The sequence below is a fragment of the Opisthorchis viverrini genome, assembly GCF_000715545.1.
Source record: "Opisthorchis viverrini unplaced genomic scaffold opera_v5_9, whole genome shotgun sequence".
Taxonomy (NCBI): domain Eukaryota; kingdom Metazoa; phylum Platyhelminthes; class Trematoda; order Opisthorchiida; family Opisthorchiidae; genus Opisthorchis; species Opisthorchis viverrini.
The window spans coordinates 922,970-929,374 of NW_008751665.1; positions in this window are offsets into that span (position 1 = coordinate 922,970).

Consider the following 6,405-nt stretch of genomic DNA (forward strand, 5'->3'; position numbering starts at 1 on the left):
TTTATAGAATAAATGCTTTGTCGTGAGGTAGGCAACTTGTGTACAGCAGTCCTTCTTAAACCGAACACTGCTTCTTGTAATACCTCATCAGTATTTCATAATGTGGCCCATTGCAAAGCAATTCCTTCTGGCAGGACAGACCGAAACTGGTCCCTCCTGAGAGTGCTTCTTCCAGGAGGTGAAAAAAGTATTTATTAGGGGGCGATTCCTAGCGTATCTGTCTCAGTTCTCGCACAGATTTTAAAGTGTGCTGTTGAAACGACAAGGGTATGGTCATCCACACCTGATACACTTATCTATCAGCGAACACTTTTGACTTCCAGGAATAAATCTCCGGAAAGATTCAGAGTGTTAGATTCCGTTCGAAAGGAACATGCGCTAGGTTGACACGGTTATGGGCTGTCTCTAAGACTGGCCATTTTCTACGGATTGACGAGTGGGTTACTGTAGCCGGTTCACTAGTTTATGCTGCGGGATTGCTATGGTATAATTCCAGTAAAGTACAACTGTCTCTTCATTGTGTGTTCACCATTTGTCCCTTCCGTTCTGTATTGTTTTCACCGGATACTGTTTCATTGTGATTTGAGTAGGGCCCAGAGCTCGCTAGGTATGTACTCCACTGGATTACAGCTGTGTTTACTTTACTGCGAGTCGCTATGAGTAATAATCAATAGTAGGATCGATTGTACTGTCTCTCAACCGAATGCCCCAATCCTAGACAAATCATGTTACGGTGGCCGACGTTATTTTCAAGTTCAACTGTATGTACTTCGAGTCAGTGTGTCCCATCCTGGGCTTTCGGAATCACTGAAGGATGACCTACTGATACCGTTATTCGTCCGTGTCTGGAAGATTCCCTGTTGATAAGCGCAGACTTGTCTTGAACTGTCTAGTTTGCAAAAGTCCTTTCAAGCTCCAGTTGGGGGTTTGGAGTTTACGAGGAGAATCGAAGGACTTCTGCACCCTTGAAAACTAGAAGGTACGTAATGTAATGAATAAGAGAACGAGGAAGAAGTCTTTTATCCCTTAGGTCATGTTGAACCATCAGTCTTCTTCGAAAATGACACTTACAGCCACCGTATTGTTGGTCTACTTGGGAAAGAATTTCAAGTAACAGGTACGTGAACGAAATTGTTGACTTCGCCATCCAACTTAACCAAAACCAACAAACATTTCATCTGCCCAGTACGTCCATTTCAGGCAAATGAGAAATGATTATGCGTCTGGAAAGATACTCATTTCAATATGCAGTTGTTTTAACTCACGTGTTGTCTACATCCATCTTCTTAGAAATGTCTAACTGTCGCTTGGAACAGTGTTCTAACCAGCTGATTTCGCATCTGACTCAAGTTACAATACAAAGTTGTGAATTTACGACAAATTGTTAAGTTTTGTACCCATTCTATGACAGTTTGAGGGTCCTTCAGTTCACCGGGTCTTACACCAACCCCTCCTCTCCAGGTACTCATGACATCGGTGATAAACCACTCTCGATAAAAACGCTTACTTTTTGCTAGAAGACTGTTAACCTCAGCCGTGCAACTGGACGCATATGGAATCTGTTCGTCATCGTATCTCCTCCATGTATCGAAGACTGGTCTGTACTGCAAGCTGTCCGTGTTTTGAGCACTAGCCGAAGAGACCGAATAGTGATCAGATTGTGTATTGTAAGGCTTCCAGATCTTCCCACTTGTCAGACGCTCGGGTCGATTAGATCTTTGGTCCAGCTGTGACCATCTGTAAATGTGGTCCGGTGAATACTGTTTGTGTTGAGCGTTGGGTAGCACGAATGAATGACTTGATACGACGGCAGTGAATGCAGACTCACTGAGTTGATGCTGCAGGCAAGATGGTGATTCAAGACTTGATTCCATTTGTCACTGAAAGGGATGAAAGGGACTAGATTAGTAGGGATGCACACTGGAAAACGGGTGTCCATTTTTTAACATATTTTTCAACCCTGGAAAGAAATGTTTAAGTGCTCACCTGACAGTAAAAAGACTCCTATTGAGGCTTTGAGCCAGTTGTTGGTTTTTGAAAAAATACTACTCACAGGGTTGCTGAAAACTCTTCGAAAGCCCACAACAGTCTTATGAGTAACTTTTCCGCAAGAAAATATACTGAAATATCTTAAATATTGTGCAACGGGAAACGCGAGTCGGTCTTTTTGCAGCACATTACTCACAGGGTGCTGAAAACTCTTCGAAAGCCCACAACAGTCTTATGAGTAACTTTTCCGCAAGAAAATATACTGAAATATCTTAAATATTGTGCAACGGGAAACGCGAGTCGGTCTTTTTGCAGCACATTCTTTTGAAGAATATCATAGACAATATTCAGCTGGGCCTCTCGTTAAGACCAAATTAGTAAATGAGGTTACTTCGTGAATTATCGGTTCTGTTCAAATGATAGGATCTCCTGATGGGCCGCTGTGACCTGCACAGGAAACACCATTTGTCACCCTCGGAACACCACAAAAACCACTACTTGTTGACACATGAATGACCGGATCAGGGCAATGTGTGGAGACCGGTTTATCTCCAATCTGGTCGTGATTAGTGCTCAGTGTGGACCTGGGTGGACGTACATCCCATCTTGTGCATGCAGTGTTGACCACAGGTCGACCCAGAGCTTAAGTACGGCATCCTATCCGCCCTCAGTTCAATGTCTTTGATTGTGGTAGTGGAGGTGAGTTGAGGCCAGGGTGGGGTGTCTAACCTACGCACCAACAGCTGGCCCAGTCTCATACCTGAAGTAGTGTAGTGCACCGTGTGTCAACTTCTCCACATCGTTCTCATCCGTGAACATCTGGAGTGAGAAATTGGTGTTGGTAATGGCCATCTGTTCCATCGCGCACCACAACTCAATGGCCGTACAGTGTTCGTTATTTTTTCAACAAACTCTCAGGCTTGGACACAGACACAGTCAATCCGGATCTCCCGACAGATGGCCAGCCCGTCCAGTCAATGCGAACGGTACCCCGGTGACTGAGTGGCGGATGGAATGCGCACAAATCTACCAAACTTGCAAAACGTTCCCCCACCTTTGACAAGTCGTATTCTCCGACAGTACAAGCACCCTTTTGGTCGTCTTCACATTATTGACCATTCGTCATAACTCAAACAACTCGGAAGCAGCAAATACCGTCCAGTCAACTGTCTGATTGTGCCCACATATTATGTTGGAAGGGTACAGTTTTAGGAATGTCGTTAAAAGCTCGTAAACCACTGGGTACATGGGAGCATCAAACGTATCATTCGATTAAGAGCCTGTGATACCCATTAGGTTTCAAATCACAGAATCTTTACTTGATGAGTCGTTCGTTACCTTCGGACACCAGTCGTGAAGTGTTGTGCTCAAACGCAGTACGACATATCAGGTAGCTCCTATTTGACTTTTCCTCCAAGGGCAGATACAAGTCAGCACTCAGGCTAAGTATACAGTTGTGTTGCGTTTTCAGTATCCTACTGTCTTGTCACATAATCCCTTCTCTGGAAACTGGGATAAAGCGCGAATAAGAAAATCGGACTGGTTCAGCTTTCAAACCCAATATACCAACCAGCTTATAGGCCTAAAAGCCGGATGACCATCAATCATGCCCATTGCGTGCCAGCCGGCCAGAAAGTAAACCTGGCGAAAAGGTTGCTAGCCCAGTTTCCCAATTTCCCTTGACTAACACGTGTGTGACCGATTCAGAGCGCGTGCGAATCACTTCAAAATGATTGCCACATCAAAGCGGAAGAACAACCAGTCGTTTGTCCTTTTGGAGAGACTGAAGTGCAGACTGGTCCACCACCATTAGCCCGCGCCACCTGCAACGCATTTCGCCCGTTAGACAGCGAACAGAAACGCGGTCGGTCTTCCGGTTGGAGCGGCTCGAACGAGAGAAAAATAAGCTCTATCTGGACACTACTAAAATAACTTGCATGTTTAGAGCATAAAAGTTGCATTGCTTATAGCCGGAAGTCACGTACCAGTAACTTACCGATACGAGGTTATGCACAAAGGTGCAGGTAGGAACGCAAGAACATGCCCCCCACCGCCAACCCTTACACATAACCAGTCAAAAGGCACTTCGACGAAGCCAGAGGCAACAGACCAGAATTATACGAACTATGCTTCCCTGACGCTCATCTTTTATCATCCTTTCATTCCTGCTACTGTTTCACCAAAATACAACTTACTTCATTACAATACTAGCTGAATTCAGGAGGACAAAGGGGCAACTCCTCTGTGTGGTACCAAGGTGGAATAAGTGGATAACGCTCCTGACCATCAAGACTGACGTAAAGTTAGATGTCACCTCCCACTGGCATATTCTGATTGAAGATACACAGAAAACCTGGAGCGGCCGAAATAACAACACTGCAGATAGTTCTGCAAACATCTTTCTGGACACCGTTCTTCAAATGCCACCGCTTGAGCTCAGACTGCAAGGTGCTCCAAAGTGAAACATCATGAGGTTGTTGAAGACCACTGTCCTAGACAAATGATCCTCCCTTCAGGACATCAAGTGAACATTGTGCGAGTCCAAAAAAGTCAGCAAAAGCATTCTTGCTGGAACGGTCAAATGGACACTCCGTTTTCAACCGTCAATCTATAGTTATTTCAGAGGAGGAATAATTTAATGAGCGAAACTTCCGGCTGGCACCCACACTAGCCAGCAAGAGCCGTTAATTGACACTCAACACCGCTCTAGTTTGAATTGGTTCCCAGTCTGTCTTATAACCTGGTCAATTTGGTGACCTCCTCACTTGGCCTGATGAAGATTTTGTGTCAAAAGCAAAACGTTGCCCAAATATAAACTATCGAATTTTTACTAAGCTCTTCTGAAACTATGACTTCTTAGTCGGATATTCAATAAACGCTGCTTGAAGCACAACATAATCCCCACATCGTTACTGGTTAAGCCACCGGACACGTCACGCGTTTCTGCCCGAATAGCATTCTCAGCGGCCAAGTCATTCCTCAAACAGAGGATCCACTTGACTACTCGGCTTCTATCTGACATCCGTCACCACTCATGTCGGCTGAACCAATATCTTGAGACTGTGCTCTCTCCCACAGACTTCCAGTTGCTCCAAACCAAAGCGACAGAAGTGAAAGCTATCCAAGGACAACATTGCAAAGAGAGACAAAGACGTAAGTTCGAAAAGTTGCTTTCTAAGACTCAGATTTCAAGGGAGCCCATGACTAAGCCTGAACCACCTATTAGCTATTGTAGCGTGGTAAATTTATCAAATATAATGTTAAGTGAGGAAGAGCGCACTCTGCTAGAGAAGGGCTTGAATTTCGCAATGAGCAAAAGGGTGATAAGGGCTAAATAAACAATCCCTAGTGTTGAATCTGTGTTTCAGAAACTTCCGTCAATGGAGGCAGAGAAGCTACGGGTACAGCTAGTCACAGTCCTTAAGTCCCAGCAGCCAGGAGCTCCAAATATTACACCAGCAGAGCGAAGAGCTTTAAACACCCTAAAACGGGTGGACAACATAGTGATTACAAAGGCAGATAAGGGTAAGGCCACTGCTGTTATGAACAAGAGTGATTATTTACAGAAGGTTAAGCAACACCTAGATGAGGGTCCTTATCGGCAGATCAACAATGGTAATATTACGTCTATAATGAATAGGAGTAAAGCCGAAGTTGGGAGATACTTGCTGTCCGCAATAAACCACTTAGGGCAAGGCAACTGGCATCGATTGTACCCCAAAAGTGCAATCCGACTGAGTATATGGTTTTCCAAAAATCCATAAACCAGATGTCCTGGTGAGACCGATAGTAGACGGAATACGTTCCCCACCGCATGAACTGACCAGATTCTTGGCCAGTATTTTAAAGTCCCTCACCGAGAATTCTAGTAGTTAAATCAAGAGTTCATGTGACTTCGCCAACAAAGTAGCGGGTGACACTGTTGAACCGGATGACATCCTTCTAGGTTTCGATGTGAATTCGTTATATACAAATGTGCCAAAAGGGGATTATTTAGAAATAGCCAAGCGACTGCTGCTAGCGGACACCACCCTTTCAGAACAGCCAGAGCTTACGGTAGATGAAACAGTGGAAGGCATAAAAGCATGTCTGAATCTCACCCACTTCGTCTTTGACTCAGTGGTTTATACTCAAGAACAAGGCCTAGCAATGGGATCTCCAATATCCCCGGTTTTGGCAAATATATTTATGGAAGAATTTGAACAGAAAGCTTTAGCCGGATTCCCATACCCACCAAAGATATTCTGGCGGTACGTAGATGACACTTTCGTCGTCATGAAACGGGACAAGTTAGTGAGTTTTACAATTATCTGAATGAACTGAGTCCATGGATCAAATTTAGTATGGAGATGGAGTCACCCTCGGGCACACTGGCTTTTTTAGACTACATGACGCATAAGGTTGGGGGGAAACTAA